Genomic DNA, 16285 nt, shown 5'->3' with positions numbered 1-16285 from the left:
ATGAATATAGCCTATGGATGCCTGGGAGGCTCTGTCAGTTAAGCATTGGACTCATGATTTTCACTCAGGTCTTGATCTTGTGGTCGTGAGACAGGGCCCAAGTTGTAAGATTGAGCCCTGTGCCAGGCTCTGCACTGGGTGTGGAGCCTGCTTACAATTCTCTCTCTAGCCGCGCCTTGGTTAAGCATGTAACTCTTGGTTTTGCCTTAGGTGATAATCTTGAGCTTCATGAGATCAAGCCCCAAGTCTGGCTCTGCAATGATGGTACAGAGCCTGCTTGAAATTCTCTCTCTCTTCTCTGCTCCTTCCCCTGTTTTCTCTCTCATTCTCAAAATAAATAACTAAAAAAGAAAAAAAGATTCTCTCTCCTTCTGCCCCTCCCCCATGCACACATATACTGTCTCTCACCCTTTCTACTTTCTACCCCCCTGACCCCCCCAAATGAGTACAGCCTTATTGCTTTTTGCTGACTAAAATAATGTATCTTATTTTGGAACACCTGGGTAGCTCAGTTGGTTGCACATCCAATTCTTGATTTTGGCTTTGGTGGTGATCCCAAGGTTATGGGATCAAGCCTTGCATCAGGCTCCATGCTGAGTATGAAACTTGGTTAAGATTCTCTCTCTCCCTCTCTCTGCCTCTCTCCCCAGCTCCTGGTCTCTCTATAAAATAAAATGAAATAAAATAAAATAGGAGAACCTGGGTGGCTCAGTCAGTTGGGCAACCGATTTCAGCTCGGGTCATGATCTCGCGGTTTGTGAATTCAAGCCCCACATCGGGCTCTGTGCTGACAGCTCAGAGCCTGAAGCCTGCTTGGAGTCTGTGTCTCCCTCTCTCTCTGCCCCTCCCCTGTTCATGCTCTGTCTCCCTCGCTCTCAAAATTAAACATTTAAAAAATTAAAAATAAAAAAACAAAACTTATTTGAAAACAATTTAGAAAAGTTACATAGAAGAAAAATGTAGTTACTCTTAACATTTTGTTTCTCATCTGCCAAATTTTTGTTTTTAATTTTGTACAAAAATGAAATTTTTGTAATCTTTTTCTCTTGAAAATAAGGTATTGTAAACATGTTTCCATGTCAATAAATATTAATCTAGATTTATTATATGATGCTATCATAACTTTTAAAGCCAATCTATTGTTGGACATTTAGTTGGTTTCTAATATTTCACTATTATGAACAGTGGCAAAATAAACATTCTTGTACATGTTTCTCGGCTCACTTACTAGATTATTTTCATAAGATACCTGATTAGGAGTGGAAAATCTGGGTCAAAGCCTTTGGAAGGATTTTGGTACATATTGCAACCAATCTGGAATATTGCGGTGGATTTACATTCCCAACTATCCAGCATTTTGGGGGGTTTGTTTCTTCACTGATTCGTAGTTGCTTTTCTTGTGACAGATGTAATTCAAATATACCAGTGAAAATACAGTTCAATTTTTGAACCTATAATCAGATTGAATTACTGAGCAAACTATCAATGAACAATTAACTGGTTTTTTTTTTAAGAAAGCCCAATGGCAGTCAAATATTTTATTTTTGATATAGAGAGAGACAGAGCATGAGAGGGGGAGGAGCAGAGAGAGAAGGAGACAAAGAACCAGAAGCAGGTTCCAGGCTCTGAGCCAGCTGTCAGCACAGAGCCTGATGCGGGGCTCGAACCCACGAACATGAGATCTGACCTGAGCCGAAGTCAGAGGCTTAACCAACTGAGCCACCCAGGGGCTCCAACAATAAACTGTTTAAAGTAATGATATTCACATTTTAGTGTACCTAAGAATCACCTGGTGATTCCTGGGCTCCTTCCCAGCCACACTGACTCAGATTCTAGGTTCCTGGGACCCAGGAATGGACATTTTTCAAAACAGTCTCCCTCCCCTCCGAGTGACTTTGATGCAAGTAGTGCAGGAAATTATATACAGAGAATCACTGGCTTAAGAATACACACAGGGGAGGGGTGCCTGGGTGGCTCAGTCCGTTAAGTGTCCAACTTCGGCTCAGGTTATGATCTCGCTGTTTGTGAGTTTGAGCCCCGTGTCACACTCTGTGCTGACAGCTCAGAGCCTGGAGCCTGCTTCAGATTCTGTGTCTCCCTCTCTCTCTGCCACTCCAACTTGGGCTCAGGTCACTATCTCATGTGTTCAGGCCCCACAGCAGGCTCACTACTGTCAGCGTGTTGCCCTCTTCAGATCCTCTGTCCCCGCCCTCCCTGCCCCTCCTGGGCTCATGCTTTCTCTCTCACTAAAATCATCATCATCATCATCATCATCATCATCATCATTTAAAAAGTAAAAGAATACACACAGGGGAAGGTTCAGAGTTCGTTGGTTATGAACTTTATTGCCTTTTGGTCATGTGAGGTCTAGTAAAACACGAAATTTTCAACTTTCTCAATCTCTCTCTCTCTCTCTCTCTCTCTCTCTCTCTCTCTCTCTGTCTCACACCCACACCCACACACACACATCATGCTTTTGCAGAGAAAACAAACATTTTGCTTTGGCTGCCATGATCAGTCACAAACATTTATTTATAGAGATTCTTCTTTGGGGCTTTCAGTTTTGTTGTATTTTGCTCTTTTCCAAGGAAGCACCTCCGACATTCCTAACCACTTGAGCACACGAAATTCACCTCATTTCCTCTTTTCTGTAAAACTGAGATAGTCTGTAAAGTGGTCTCAGCTCCTGCGAGTGGGCAGGAGACGGACTGAGGGAGGCGGCCCTGCGGCAGGGCCCCAGAGAGCCTCTCACCCCGGAGCTACTACCCTTTGAAATTCAAATTAGCATTTGAGGCGGTTAACTTTCCAGGAATTGCTCACCTTTGCCCAGCTTGAGGAAACAGCTTTTGTTTTTCTCCTTGGAAGTTTATTTTTAATGCAAAGGTTTCTCATGGAACTCATCAGCTTTTGCACGGGTGGTGGCTTGGCTGGCCCTTCACGCATGTGGCCCTCGTGTGAGCGGAGGGCTGTGCCCCTGAGGTCGCTCCTACACCGGTGCCTGCCGTGGTTGAGGACCCTACTGTCTAGGGCTACTGTCTGGCCGCCCAAAGTAGCAACACCTATAGGCACCTACGGCTGAGCAGGTCCTCATCCCTTCGGGGTCAAGTCCATGAAGACAATTTATTCACCTGATTAGTAGAAAATCCCTGCTGGTGTGAAAGGAACAAATAAGTATCTTTCATCCCTTTCTTTTAAATGGCAAATAGAGTCATTTATTCACTGACAGCCATTTATTATTTATGCCAAATGTTTATCTTTACCACATACTATACACTGGCATGGAAACAAAACCAGATGGTCAGGTAAAAAAAATTTTTTTTTTACTGTTTTTATTTGAGAGAGAGAGAGAGACAGCATGAGCAGAGGAGGGTCAGAGAGAGGTGGTGGGGGGGAGGAGGGACACAGAATCTGAAGACTGGCTCCAGGCTCTGAGCTAGCTGTCAGCACAGAGCCTGATGAGGGGCTTGAACCCACAAACTGTGAGATCATGACCCAAACCTAAGTCCAATGCTTAACTGACTAAGCCACTCAGGTGCCCCCAATGGTCAGTTTTAAAGAAAAAAACTTTATGGGGTGCCTAGGTGGCTCAGTCGGTTAAGCATCCAACTTTGGCTCAGGTCAGGAGCTCACAGTTTGTGAGCTTGAACCCTGTGTTGGGCTCTGTGCTGACAGCTCCGAGCCTGGAGCCTGTTTCCAATTCTGTGTCTCCCTCTCTCTCTGGCCCTCCCCTGCTCACACTCTGTCTCTCTGTCTTTCTCTCAAAAATAAACAAACATTAAAAAAAGAGAAAACTTTATTGAGGTATAATTTACATACAATAAAATTCCCCATTTACAGTGTACCATTTGATGACTTTGCCAAATGGATACACTCATCTAAACATTACCATAATTAAGATATAGAACATTAATCCAACCCAAAAAGTTCCTTCCCAGTCAATTCTTTACCACCCATTCAAGTTTCCCTGCGGCCCTAGGTCTCATTGGTCACCTTCCAGTGCTATAGCTTACTTTTGCTCAATGAACTTCATAGAAGTGAGAGATGCAGTATGTATTCCTTTGTGTCTGGCCTCTTTTGTTCAATACAGTATTTTCAAGATTCATCCATGTTGTACGATCAATAGTTCTGTTTTGATTGCTGAGTAGTATTCCATTGTATAGGTATATCAGAATTTGTTTAGCCTGTTGATAAACATATTTAGGTTGTTTACATTATTTGAATACTAGAAACAAAGCTGCTATGAATCTAGTTTCTACAAACACTAGCCAGTATATTAAAGAGTGGGGGTGAAGGGCTGTTTAGACTTAAAGAGCTTTGAAAGGCAGATACCCGAATGCGATGTATGGTGGTGCTCTTTGGATACCCAGCATATTGGAAAAAAATACCTTAGAGATGATTTAAGAAAACTGAATCTGAAATAAGTATTGGATAATATTAACAAATTTCTATTAATAGTGTTGTGTGTTTTTTCTTTCTTTCTTCACAAACCCTGTCCATTAAAGACAGAGTATCCAGAAGTACTTACAGATGGAATCATATGGTGTCTGGGACTTGCTTTCAAATACTACACCGCGCATGTGTGTGTGTGCGCGTGCACACACACACACTTGCAGGAAAAAGTTGAAAATAGCATGGTAAAATGCTGATCATTGTTAAGTTAGATCTTGGGTGCATAGGGGTTGAGTACACCATTCTCTCTAGTGTATGTTGGAAGTTTTTCATGATAAAGAGGGTTGTTTTTTTTTTTAAGTTTATTTGAGAGGGAGCAAGGGAAGCAAGTCAGGGTTAAAGGGGGAGTGGGGAAAATCCCAAACAGGCTCCACACTGTCAGTGCAGAGCCACAAGAGGGGCATGAACTCACTAACCATGAGATGATGACCCAAGCTGAAATCAAGAGTCAGACGCTTAATCGACTGAGCCACCCAGGTGCCCCAGACCTGGATTTTGAAAAAAGAATCTGATAGCTTCTCAGAGTTTCAGTTCCTTACTTTTTAAATGGGGCCTAACAATCTCTCACACAATGAAAATTAGAAGTAGTCTCAGCATCCATTAGGAGGAGACTGGTCAAGTAAAATACAGTCCTAAATACGAATACTCTGTAGCCATTACAAATGATGATGTAAATGTATATTTGTTGATGTGGAAACTTGTTTTCAACATACCATGAATGAAAAGCGCAGGCTAGAGGGGCAGCTACAGTAAGATATCACTGAGGCAAATTATGTAAATGGGAAGTTATATGAAAGATAAATTTACTAAAATATTAATAATGGTTATCTCTGGGTAGTAAGGAGGGTGGTTTTTTAAATTTTCTTTATAATTTTCTATATTGTTTAATTTTATTTGCAAGAAGCATGAATGAGTCTCTGCAAATTAATAAAGCTATTAAAAATAAACTAATACAACCTGTTTTTCTTGAGAATGACATGAGAGAACGGATGGATATGTTGAGAAATTATAAAGCGTTATTACATAAATTGAAGATGTTAGGATCAATGTTAGTATTTATTACCCAATACTTTTTGACAGTATCCTAGAAATTATCAAAGAAACACAGTAAGAGGAAGTAATGACAGCTCTATAGAAACACAACCAGGCTGACCACGGTGAAATGGTATACTCCTTAGAAGTGAAAGAAATCTGGAGTAAAGAGTAGGGCACAGGTTTCTTTTGGAGCCTCGGGTTCCTGACTGTCTCAACATCCATGCCTCCTTGGATCCATTATTTAAACTCTCACTCTCTATTTCTTTAATCTGAAAAAGGGAAATAATAATAATATTGATCTCATTTGGCAGGGAGGATTAAATGTGCCTAAGTACTTAAAGTAGTGGACATATTGTAGAGTTTCATTAAAATTTTTGTTCTCTCCCTTCGCCTTTTCTTTCTTACTGCTAGTGTGGATGCAGATGACAAGAAGCTTTACACATTGTGACCTCATTGGATAAAGAGTGAAAAGTGTAATTATAGTAAAACCAAAGGGGTTGTGAAGTGTTTGTGTGGGTTTTTTTTTTTTTTTTTTACATGAGGGAGAGGTGAGGAGTTGGCATTTATTTAGACAATGTTTTGGCTCTGGTAAACTGAAGGGGCCAAGAAAAGAAGGAAGAAGAAGGGGGAGGTGGAGAAGAAGAAGGGAAGAAGGAGGAGGAGGAGGAGGGGGGTGGGGCAAAAGAAAAAAAAAAAGGAGGAGGAGGGCAGGAAAAAAAGAATGGACTACCTCTGGATGTATCTAGGTTGAGAGATGGGGAAGGGGGCATGAGATAAAGACAACCAGGTTGTCTTTTGCATTGTCCCATTCACCACAGTAGGAAAAAAAGCAACCCAGGGTATCAGATGCTCTGTCCTGAAGAAAAGATAGTATAATGGGTTGGTGTCTTCTGTTTTTCTTAATCTCTCAAGTAGGGAAATAGGGTAGAGGAGCTGGAAAAAACCCAAATGTTGGGTGTGGGTAGACGTGGAGAGCAGAGATAGGCTGCTCTCGAACCTCACCCATTCACTTTCCAGAGAAAATGCCTGCTCAAGGACACCTTAGATTTTATTTCCTTTACCTGGATTCACTTCTAGGTATATTTCTTGATCAGAACAGAATATGGGGAAATTAAAAGGAGACTGGGTCTTGTAACTGTTAAAGACTCCCATAAGCAAACAAAATAATAAGGTTAGATCCTTATCTTACAACATATGTGAAAATTAACTCAAAATGGATTAAAGACCTAAATGTAAAACTCAAACAATACAACACCTAGAAGAAAACACGGGGAAAAAACTTCATGACTTTGGACTTGGCAATGGTCTTTTGGGTGTGACACCAAAAACACAGGCAACAATAACAAAAATAGACAAGACTACGTCTACATCCAATTTAAAGCTTTTGTGCATCACCAAAATATAAATATTGTATGATTCCACTTATATGAAGTATCTAAAATAGTCAAATGCATAGAAGGGTGCCTGGATGGCTCAGTCGGTTGAGTGTCCAACTGTTGGTTTCCACTAAGGTCATGATTTTACAGTTTGTGGGTTCAAGCCCTGAGTTGGGCTCTGTGCTGAAAGCTCAGAACCTGGAGCTTGCTTCAGATTCTGTGTCTTCTTCTCTCTCTGCCCCTCCCCTGCTTGTGATGTCTCTGTAAAAAATAAATAAACATTAAAAAATTTTTAAATAAAATAAAATAGTCAAAATCATAGAAAGAGAAGGTAGAAAGGTCGTTGCCAGGAGCCAGGGGGAGAGGGAAAGGGGAGTTGTTGTTTAATGGGTACAGAGTTTCAGTTTTATAAGACGGAAAAGTTCTAGAGATTGGCTACACCACAATGTGAATATGCTTAACACTACCAAACTGTACACTTAAAATTAGTTAAGATAGTGGAGTGCCCAAGTGGGTCAGTTGGTTGAGCATCTAACTCTTGATTTTTGGCTCAGGTCAAGATCTCATGGTTTGTGAGATTGAGCCCTGTGTCAGTGTGGAGCCTGCTTGGGATTCTTTCTATCCCTCTCTCTCTGCCCCTCCCGTGTGTTCTCTCCCTCTCTCTCTGTCTCTCCTCAAAATAAATAAGCATTTAAGAAAATAGTTAAGATAGTGAATTTTATTACATATTTTAAAAATAACAATTAAAAGAATAAACAGACATCTAAGTGACTTTGTCATAATGTGTCCCCTCACTAGCTTGTTTCTCAAACCCTGTGGAAAATCATCCAGGGCCTGGATAAGGTTTCCTAGGAGGCCTCTTTGGGCATCCCAGCCTGCCCTTCACTCCTGCCTCCTCCCAAGTCCTACCCACTCTGTCTACTGCTCATCTGGCACTTGAACACATGTTGCTTTGTACTGTTAGCTACCTTTATATACTTATTTGTAGAAACGCATGTCCTTGTGTCTCCCCCATTGTTATGTAATACCTTCATATTTAACATTTACAAGTACGTATGCCCACCTCATTTGAGCTTCCAATCCTGGAGAATAAGCACAGAATGGTAGTTTGGCTTATAGTTATGTTTATACAAACATCAATTATACAGCTGTAGGTTAAATTCCAATATGTTTTCTTTTGTTTGACTTATTCTTTTGTTTCACTTCAGTGACCTTTTTTTTTTTTTTTTTTTTTTTTGCAGCATTCCCTATATTGAAATGAATAAACTGAGGTCCACAGAGAAGCTTAATAATTTGTTCACAGTCACACAAAGCACAAGGATGAAGGCTCTCTTTCTGGGCCACTGCCCCCAAGTCAGCCTTGCTGATGATAAGTCAGCAGACATTTCCTTGCTCAACTGGATAGCTCATTGGACTGTTAGCTGCTTTCTAGGTTTTGCAGCTTTACAAAGTTTAAGGCAGCTGACATGGGGAAGAGAATGTCAAGAACTGAAATGAATTCATGTTTGTCAAGCTCCCAGGTCACCCGATTTTCTTTTCTTCAAAATGAAGTGTCTCTTAATGTTTTATTAAAAATCTGAAAATCCAGATAAAAATGTAAAAATATCCGCTATTCCTCACACTCAGAGATTGTTATCATTAACACCTTGAAGTGAATCCTTCCAGACATCTCCTGCCCTCATTCATGCATCTGTTAGAAATTGGCATAGGTAATACTATTGTTTTCTCATAGCTTTTTATCATTTAAGAATATATTGTAGGGACACCGGGGTGGCTCAGTTGGTGGCTGACTCTTGATTTCGGCTCATGTCATGATCTTATGGTTCGTGGGTTGGAGCCCCTCATTGGGCTCTGTGCTGACAGCTCTCTCCCTCCCTCTCTCTATGCCCCTTCCCTGCTTGTGTGCTCTCTCTCTCTCTCTCAACATAAAAAACTTAAAATATATATATATATATATATTATAAGCATCTTTTTATGTTAGAGATAATAGGCCTATCAATTAAAGCATCAAGTTTAGGGGTGCCTGGGTGGTTCAGTCGGTTAAGCGTCCAGCTTCGGCTCAGGTTATGATCTCACGGTTTCTGGGTTCGAGCCCAGCATCGGGCTCTGTGCTGACCACTAGCTCTGAGGCTGGAGCCTGCTTCAGATTCTGTGTCTCTTTCTCTCTCTACCCCTCCCCTGTTCATGCACTCTCTCTCTCTCTCAAAATTAAATAAATGTAAAAAAAAAAGAATCAAGTTTATCTATTTCTTTAAATATAAAAATGAAAAAAAGAATTAAAATTATTATTAATTCTCTGTTAATATTTCTAATCTTTTGCTATATAGTTAGGTTTATACAATATGCTCATTTTACGTCCTGGATTTTTTTTTGCTTAACATAGTATAGGCAAGTTTTATTCTAAAAATTCTTCAAATACACACTTGTTAAAACTTTGGAAAATACAGAAAACTGTAGAAAGAATAACAGAAATCCCGTGCAATTTTCCTGTGTGATATAATGTTATAATATTTTGATATATTTATTTTCAGTTGTTTACTGTTTCAGTTTACTTATTTTATTTTATTATTTACTGTGCTTATTTTAATGAGTTATAGCTATAGTCTAAGAAACAGGATTATACTGTATCTATGGTTTTGATGCACTTTTAAAAATAGATACTAATGTAGAGATGTTTTTTATATCATTAAGCATTCCTCAAAAATGTGTTTTCAAAACAGGTATATAAACTTCTAGCCTGCCAACATAATTTTAAAATGGTATTTAAAATTTTTATCTTTATAAAATGACTACATGCTTAGTGTAAAAACTCAACTAATACAGAAATTTAACATTAAAAGTGAACATTTCCCAGAGCGCCTGGGTGGCTCAGTTGGTTGGGCAGCCGACTTTGCCTAAGGTCATGATCTCATGGCTTGAAGGTTTGTGAGTTCAGAGCCCCACATCAGGCTCTGTGCTGACAGCTTAGAGCCTGGAGCCTGCTTCGGATCCTGTGTCTCCCCTCTCTGCCCCTTCCCTGCTGGCACTCTGTCTCTCTCAAACATAAATAAACATTTAAAAAGTTAAAAAAAAGTGAACATTTTTCATAAATTGGGTTGCTAGATTTAGCAAATAAAAAATACAGAATACCCAGTTAGTGTTTGTGACCACTTATATTTTTTAAATACTATACAAACCTGGGGGTGCCTGGGTGGCTTAGTCAGTTAAGCATCTGACTGTTTTGGGTCAGATCAGATCTCATGGTTGGTGGGTTTGAGCCCCACACCCGGCTCTGTGTTGTCAGTCCAGAGTCTGCTTTGGATTCTCTCTCTCCCTTTCTCACTGCCCCTTCCCTGCTTCCTCTCTCTCTCTCTCTCTGTCTCTCAAAATAAATAAATAAATATTTTTAAAAAATGTTTACCTGGAATCAAGTCTAACTGGTTACCCAGTTGTTGTGTGGCAACCCTACCATAAACTCACCTTCCTTAACCATCGGTACATATTCCCCCAGATATTTTGCAATGCATATATTCCATGCACATATATAAACATATATACTTAGTATACTTTTTATATAAATACAAAAGACAGTATATATACTGTTCAATAGTTTGCTTTTTTTAAAAAAAAAACCTCAGTCTTCTACATCTTGTCTTGTTAGTTCATATATGCCTATTTCATTGTTTGAACAGTTGTGTAATTTCTATAGCAGAAATATAGCATAATCTAATAAAAGCCTTATGGTTGGTCATTCAGATTGTTCCCAATTTTTCAGGGTTACCAAAAATTCTGTAGTGATCATCTTACATATATCTTTGTATATCTTTGGCCTTCTTTTTTAGTTTTCTGTATGATATCTATGATGCAAGGTGCACATTTAAACTTTAATAGCCACTGCCAAAACGCCCTTCTAAAAGTTTTTTAAGAATTTATAATTCTATCAACATTGTATGAAATTGTCTTTTTCTTCACATCTGTAGAATACTGGCTATGATCAATCTTGGCATATTGACAGATAAAAATGATATTGCACTTTTGTTTTAATTTGTATTTCTTGATTATTCATGGTATTCAGAATATTTTCATACATTTACAGGCCATTTATATAATTCTTCTTGTCAATTACCCATTTATGTCCTTTACCAAAATTTTCCTTTAGATTTTATCCTTATTTATCCTAATAGCTGTTTGTTTATTTAATTTTTTAATTTCTTTATTTTTTAATTATTTTTTTAATGTTTATTTATTCTTGAGAGAGAGAGAGAGAGACTGAGCATGAGCACGGGAGGGGCAGAGCAAGAGAGGGACACAGAATCTGAAGCAGGCTCCAGGCTCTGAGCTCTCAGCACAGAGCCCAATGCAGGGCTCGAACCCATGAACTATGAGATCATGACCTGAGCTGATGTCAGACACTTAACCAACTGAACCACCCAGGCGCCCCTTTAATTTCTTTTTTAAGAGAGAGAGCATGAGCAGAGGAGAGGGGCAGAGGGAAAGAGACTGAATCTTAAACAGGCTCCATGCTCAGGACTGAGGCCACACAGAGTTCGATCCCGCGGACCCTGGGATCATGACCTGTGCTGAAATCAAGAGTTGGACGGCCAACTGATTGAGCCACCCAGATGCCCCGAGACCTGTTTATTTATCAAATGATGATATTAGTACTCTGTCCTGTGTATTATAAATATTGTTCTTGAATTATTCTTTTGTCTTTTGATTATGGTAGTTTTTAATTTTATTTTTTAACTTTTGATGCAATGTTTTAAATTTTTATACAGGCAAAACTTTCTTTGACATCATGATTGGAAATTTCTTCTAAGATTATTAAAATATTCATTCAGGTTTCTTTCTAATTCTTTACTTTTCTTGGTCATAGATTCATGTAAAAGTATATTGGTGAAAAGAATGAATCCACTCCTGCCCATATATATTTTTTTCAACAATTTCCCTCTTGGTGGACATTTGAGTTACTTCCAACTTTTTACTATTATATGTATTATAATACTTCTAATGAAAAACTTTTTTATAAACCTAGGATTTGGGACTATTATATATGAACATTATTAAGGTTACTCATATCAATTCATCTGAATTCACTTCTACTCACTTTTAGGAAAAATTACATCAATTTATATTCCCAGAAGCAGTGGTGTTTGAGAGCACCTGTTTCTCCATAGTCTTGCCAACAAAAGCTATTACAAATGTTATAAAAGCTTTGACAATCTGATTAGGCAAAAATGATATATTATTATTGTTTTTGAGAGAGAGAGAGAGAGAGAGAGAGAGAGCGCGAGCTAGAGAGCGCATGCGCACACAAGGATGCAGCGTTGGGAAGGGGCAGAGGGAGAAGGGGAGAGAGAGAATCTTAGGCAGGCTCCAAGCCCAGCACAGAGCCCAAGATTGTTGAGATCATGACTGTGAGATCCTGAGCTGAAACCAAGAGACAGATGCTTAACTGAATGAGCCATCCAAGTGCCCCTACCTTATTGTTGCTTTAATCCACTCCTTTAATATGAGTGGCATAATACATCTTTTAATATGTTTATTGGCCATTTGTATTTCTTCTTTTGTGAACTGCCTTTTTGTGTCCTCGGTTTTTTTTTTTTTCTATTGGAGTTGTTTGAAGTTTATTTATTTTTTTTAGTAATCTCTACACCCAACGTGGGGCTTGAGCTCATGACCCTGAGATCAAAAGTCATATGCTCTCCCAACTAAGCCAGCTAGGTGCTCCCAAGTTTTCATTATTTTTAAGAGTAGGATGTCTATCCCTACCTAGAAATCAAATACTGTATTCACATGATTTTCTTAATTTTTAAAAATAACTTTTTTTTAAAATTTCATCTAAGAGATCATGTATTTTGAATGGAATCTGGAGATTCTAATGGAATCTAAGGGAAGCAGAATAGCCCAGGACTCAAAATGATAGGAACTTCTCTCTCCTAAACCTTCAGGTCTCTCATCTTTGTTTCTCTCTCTTCTGCTGATGGGCATAATTTAGTTTTCATGGGTGCCCCACAAAGATAGTCTCTTTTCTCTATTTCTATCACTCACTTTCAAGTAAATGGACAAGGTCTGTTCCACAAACTGAGTTCAGTTCCATATTCCTGAGAGAGAAAGAATCTGATTGGCTGATCCTAGGTTGAGCAGCTCCCTTTTGTCCAATCAAGTGGGGGCTAGAGAAAAGGGCAATGTAGGATGGCTGTTGGAGGCCACCTAGAGAATCATTAATGGTTGGCAGAAAAGGAAGTCATCAAAGTTTGGATATATACCCAAAAGGTTTCTACGACGAGTGGCTATTATATAATGTACCATAGCGTCTATTTGGACTCTGCTCTCTGAATCAGTTATGTTGTGGCATAATCTCATTACTAGTTGGGCTTGGCAATTTTGAATCTTAGGGACTTAGAGATTTGGAACCAATCTAGGCTGCCCTGGTGAGATGAATCACTTTTTTCCCAGACTTTCAACTTCTAATGATTAAATGGCTTAACTCCTAAAAGAAATTTTTAAACTGACCTAGTCTGGGGAGCTGGGGTTAAATTTCTCTTACAAGATCACCAGCCCCAGAAATTCAGAAAGAAACTGACTAGTCATAGGATATTCCAGGCAGTGGCATCTTCAGGCAAAGTTCCTGACATAGTTCTGAGATAATACCTAGAAGTCCTTTTGGAATATTGCCATCAATCAGCTTTTCGTCCTTAGGGTGGTGTTCAGCAAATTGTCCCTTTGTCTCTTAGCCAGTCCTTCTCCATGCCTGCTTTCCAACAAAATAAAACAAAGCTGCAGAGCCATTATGGCAGAACCATGCATGTTAATAAGCCCTCAGATTCTCGTGGAAGTTCACATTTCTGTATCCTGAATGGCTAACACCTCATTTTTTCCATTTCATATCCCATCCCACAAAAGAATCATTCAGTGGAGGGTGGAGGGGTTGGTACTTCCTTCATACCTCATGTGCCAGCCACCTTGGTCAGTGTTTTTGCACAGTGGTTAGAGATGGGACAGTTCTCTGTTGTGTGTGACCATCCCAAGAATTGCAGAAGATTATCATCCTTGGTCCTCAGGGAATTAATAATGGCCAGGATACCACATCCAATCTCGTGAGAACCCAAAATGTCCCCGCAATGTTCAGAATTCACTTGGGGAGTATTTACACTCTTTGGAGATCACTTCAGTCAGAAACTGAAGTTTTGGGCTACTTGAGTCTCTTATTTATTTGCAAGGATCTCTTTGCATTATGGGGGCTGTTTATGTGTGAGTCAAGACTTTAATACTGCATGAGGTTTGGCCAAGAGTTTTTAGTTTTTCTTGGGTCAGCATTCTAATGGAGTTGTCAGGTTTAGAAGAAAATAACATTTTCTTCTTTTTGATCCTAGGTCAACACAACAGTAATCCATGGATATTGCAAGGTAAGACACTTAGTTTTACTTAATAGAGTTAACATCGATTTCTGATTATTTTGTACATAAACAAATTAAACTCAAAGTATTAAAGGAATTGTAGTAGGAGATAGTGGGTACAGTGCTAGACTGGGAGTTTGAACATCCCTTACCAGCTGTGTAATCTTGGGTGAATCAGTTCCCCTCTCTTGGTTTCAGTTTCTTCATCTGTAAAATGGGGAGGTTGGCTAGATAGTCTCAGGTTTCTTTCAGGTCTAATATTGGGATTTTTATAATCTGTGTCCTCATTCCACCATCCACAAGATTGGGACAATATGTGTTCACCTCTGAAACAGAATTTCCCTCAATATTAGCAAAATATTCCAACACTATGATCACCCAAAAATTAGGCCTTGGCAATGATTTAAGTTCTGCATAGGTCTTAGAGGCCTAAGAACAGTTTCTTATAAAAAAAGTTTAGAACTACAAATTCATATAATTTGTAAGTATTATAACTGTCTGCTGTTAAAGTTATCTCCCATAATATATTTATGTTGGAGAGCAAAAAGAAAAAAAACACTGGAGAAGTGCGATCCCTTATTAGGAAAAGAGAAAGGGCATAGATTTCATATTGTAATAGAGGACAAGGAAGGGAAATGAAGTAGAAGTGGAGTCAGGTAAAGAAGTATCCTGGGCACCTTGTATCATTGTCTATTTTCAGAGTCGTCTTATGTTTGGTGGCCATAGTACCAGTTATTACTTCTTGAAGTGTTTTTTTATGGTACAGGCACTGTATTTTTATATTTTTTTAAATCTCATTTATTTCCTACAGCAATCCTACCTGGGCAGGCACTATGATTACCAATAACTGGCAGAATGGGAATTCTAAAGGTGTGTGACACAGGACCCAGACTTTTAAAGATATTTTATTTTACTAACAGAAAGAGATAGAATGCTTTCCCTTTGTAAAACCACCTAGCAACCCAGACACTACTGTTCACTTATTCTAGTGCTGTCTGCTGCTGAAACCGTTACGGAAAACATAACCCATTAGGAATATGAAAGCTGGATTTTAGTTTGGCTGCTCTGTATTTTTGGAGAAGACACAAAAGCTTTCCGGATCTCACTTTCCTTATTTGTAAAGCAGAGAGCTACTTGAAGGTAGAAGACCATTTCTTACTCATCTTTTCCCCTTTGGATGTGGTGGTGTTGAGCAAATGGGAATGCAAGGGGGTAGACAAAATAGTCCGTATGCTGCATTCTTTGATCTTGAAATGGAGCCTTGACCAGGCAGGTGTACCATATTTACAGCAATATTTTGCTTCCTATTTTAAAGACAGAACAAGGCATGCCAAATCCTCGTAATTTAACTTTTGTTTTGGGAGGGTTGGTCTTGACAGAGTGGGTGGGAGATTATGTGTGTGGCTGTCTGGACTTTTGATTGATGTTTGTATTTAGGCCTCCATTATTTCCCAGACTTGACAATACTGTTGCATAACAAAAACGGCACTGATAAATTTTAAATCACCAAGGGTGTCTGGGAACCAAGCATTCACGGCACTTCTCGATCTGGGAAAGCAGCCCTTAAAACTTATGCAAACAAGCCCTTCCAGGACAAGGGGCAATCCCCTGGCCAAGAGGACTGTGTCCTGCGTGCACTTTGGTACCTGACCTTGCCATGATCTCTTCCCCTCGCGGGCTTATTTCCTCACCTGCAAAATGGTGGACTTGGCGTAGACCAAGATCCCGGAGCTTCTCCCTAAACCTCGGGCTTTAGCTCCTCCCCTTGAACGTGGGGGCGGGGATAAAAGAAGGTCAGGCCAGGAGTCACCCTCAGCCGCCCGGCTGTCCCTTTCCTCTTTCCCACTCCCCGCCCCCTCGCTCCACCTCGGTGAGGTCACGCGGGGGACGTCACGAGGTTGTGACGCCACTGAGGGGCGGGACTCCAGGAGAGGAAGGGGCGGGGCCCAGGCGCGCGGCGCTTGCGCAGTGGGCGCGGCGCGGGAGGAGGCGGAGGCGGCGGAGAAGCGAGAGGCGGCGGCGGCAGAGGCGGCGGCGTTGGGGGGG

General features: G+C 39.9%; 1 long non-coding RNA gene across 1 annotated transcript; it reads right to left on the bottom strand.

Moving 5' to 3' along the window:
• Nucleotides 1-2506: 2506 nt before the first annotated feature.
• On the bottom strand, nt 2507-4178 carry LOC115296685. The gene is made up of 2 exons (XR_003911000.1): nt 4011-4178; nt 2507-3149 (listed from the first exon to the last, which is right to left on the bottom strand). It is a non-coding gene; the product is annotated as an uncharacterized LOC115296685 (long non-coding RNA).
• Nucleotides 4179-16285: the final 12107 nt, after the last annotated feature.

Source organism: Suricata suricatta, chromosome 7 (assembly GCF_006229205.1).
Source record: "Suricata suricatta isolate VVHF042 chromosome 7, meerkat_22Aug2017_6uvM2_HiC, whole genome shotgun sequence".
Taxonomy (NCBI): Eukaryota; Metazoa; Chordata; class Mammalia; order Carnivora; family Herpestidae; genus Suricata; species Suricata suricatta.
The sequence above is the reverse complement of the archived record's forward strand: the minus strand, read 5'-3'. Positions and strand labels throughout refer to the sequence as shown.